Here is a 2510-nt window from a genome sequence, read left to right as displayed (position 1 = left end):
TACAAAATGAAGTAGAATTAGGTCTGGGTAATCGTAATACCTTTTCTCCTTTTAATACCAACCTGCCCCCAAACTCCTGCCACCTCTGCCTGGGAGAGGAAAGCCAGGAATTGAGAAAGGAAAGTGGAACAAGGGAATCTTCTGGAGTTGTCAATGGAAGCAGACGTCCATTCGAGGCAGAAGTACACAGAGTCCCACTTCGTTGTAACAAGGATGAAAGGTTAAAAGCCCCAGTACATAGGCAAATATATTTAGTGGTGGAGAGTTGAGGAGTTTCTATCAGATGTCTTCTGCTTTAATTGTGAAATATGAAGTAAAGTTATCTGCCCTGAGGGGAGAAGTGGGAATTCAAACAATGAAAACATTTGAGCAAATAGTGGGGTTCGTCCAGAATTGGGGTTTTGCTAAATAATTTCAGTGGAAGGATCAAGGGTCAAGGGAATTTAGAATATAAGTCATCTGTTCTGATAGGAGGAAACTCAAGACAAAAGTGCCTGGTGGATGGGCAGAAAGGAGAGAGGAGGAGTGATGGGAATAACAGAGTAAGCTGGAGGGAGGGGGATGTAGCTGGAGGGCAGTCATCTGTACTTGTTATCTCAGGGAGGATGTCCAGGTCTAGGGTGAAGCTGTGAGAATGGAAGTCAGAGATGGGGTATGGAAGCTCACTGCAAGATGAGGAGGTCAGAGAACTGAGTGCTCAGTGGTTAGATGGGTCAGATAGAAAGAATATGAAACAAATGCCAGGCTTCAATGACTGAGGAGGAGTGAGCAGAAAACCAAAAGAGAACAACATCACGGAAGGGAAGCAGGGTCTTGGCCTGATGACCTGGGCCTTCAGGGAGCAGGAATCCTGAGGCAGATGTTGGTGAGTTTTAACCTCATCCTTTCATCATTTTTCTTGCTGATAGAGCCTTCCTTCCCCATTAGGTCACATGTATGAGCTTATGACCCAACCCCAGCCAACAGGACTAGGGGGCAATAAGATGGGGGCTTCTAGGAAAGATTTTCCTCCTGGTTAGGAAATTGTAGGTGAGGAGAAATTGCACTTTCCACCTTTTGACATTATAGTAGGTTGAATAATTCCCCTGAGAGATATCAGGTTCCCCAGGGGGAACCTGTAAATGTTACCTTGTATGGAAAAAGGGTCTTTGTAGATACGATTAAGTTTAGGATCTTGAGATGGGGAGAATATCCTGAATTGTCCAGGTGGGCCCTAAATGCAGTCACAAAGTGACATTTTAAGAGAGGGGTAGAGGGAGATTTGATATAGACAGAGAGAACACACACACGCACACACACACACACACATATACACGAGAAGGTAATGTGAAGGTAGAGTCAGAGATTGGAGTGATGTGGCCACAAGCCAAAGAATGTTGGCAGCTATCAGAATCTGGAAGAGGCAAGAAACAGATTATCCTCTAGAGCCTTCAGAGGGAGGATAGCCCTGCTAACACTTTGATGTCAGCCCAGTGACACATCAGACCTCTGGCTTCTAGATCAGTGAGAGAATAAATTGTTGTTGTTTTAAGAACCAAGTTTGTGGTATTTGTTACAGAAGCCATAGGAAACTAATTCAGATGTAGCAGTGAGTGATGTGATGACTGGAGTGGCAGCAGCTATCTTGAAACTATGAGGACACAAACCTGAGGATAAAATTAAATTCAATATCCTGGAGAAGACAGAGTGGAAAGATGGAAAGACCTGTTGAATTAGCCACGTATCACTCAACCTTTTGACTTCTTATCATGTAAGATAATAAATGTCTTTATTGTTTATGGCTCTTCTGGTTGGATATTCTGTTACCTGCAGCCACAAGCATTCTAATTGATACAGGCCTATCCAAAAGGGTGGGAGAGTCCTGGTTGGGAAGCAGCAGCGGGTACTAAGGAAGAAATTTGACCCACTTTCCAACACTGAGAAGGGGGCATAAAATGAAAAATGAGCAGCTCCCATTTGAGTTAGGAGCAGAACAGGTAACTTGGGGAGAGTCAGAAGCTTAAGAAAATGGTTAGGGAAAAGATTGTAGGGATAGGGGCATTTGTTAATTATGCAATAGGCCTTTTCTTTTCTTTTTTTTTTTGAGACGGAGTCTCGCTCTGTCGCCCAGGCTGGAGTGCAGTGGCCGGATCTCAGCTCACTGCAAGCTCCGCCTCCCGGGTTTACACCATTCTCCTGCCTCAGCCTCCTGAGTAGCTGGGACTACAGGCGCCCGCCACCTCACCTGGCTAGTTTTTTTTTTGTATTTTTTAGTAGAGACGGGGTTTCACCATGTTAGCCAGGATGGTCTCGATCTCCTGACCTCGTGATCCACCCGTCTCGGCCTCCCAAAGTGCTGGGATTACAGGCTTGAGCCACCGCGCCCGGCCGCAATAGGCCTTTTCAAAGGCAGTAAAAGCTTAGGAAGAGGAAGATAATTGGGAGGTATTCTGAGAAAATGATTATGTGAATCACGACACCGTATTGTTGTGATGAAATTACATAGAGTATGTGTGTGTGTGTGCATGTAT

The 2510-nt window shown here is 44.9% G+C and overlaps 1 long non-coding RNA gene across 3 annotated transcripts in view; it reads left to right on the top strand.

Annotated features, from left to right (window-relative positions):
* Nucleotides 1-2510, top strand: part of LOC108513382 (uncharacterized) — a 13132-nt gene that overhangs the window by 6202 nt on the left and 4420 nt on the right. For 2 of the 3 annotated variants that reach the window (XR_001880884.1, XR_001880883.1), the window contains exon 2: nucleotides 1559-1750. This is a non-coding gene — a long non-coding RNA (uncharacterized LOC108513382). Of the gene's footprint in view, nucleotides 1-29; nucleotides 866-1558; nucleotides 1751-2510 lie in introns of those variants that run through there. The other variant, XR_001880885.1, reaches the window with a different exon arrangement.

The sequence above is a fragment of the Rhinopithecus bieti genome, unplaced genomic scaffold (genome assembly GCF_001698545.2).
Source record: "Rhinopithecus bieti isolate Rb0 unplaced genomic scaffold, ASM169854v2 scaffold_32092, whole genome shotgun sequence".
NCBI lineage: Eukaryota > Metazoa > Chordata > Mammalia > Primates > Cercopithecidae > Rhinopithecus > Rhinopithecus bieti.
Note: the sequence above shows the minus strand (reverse complement) of the source record. Positions and strands in the feature narration are given on the sequence as shown.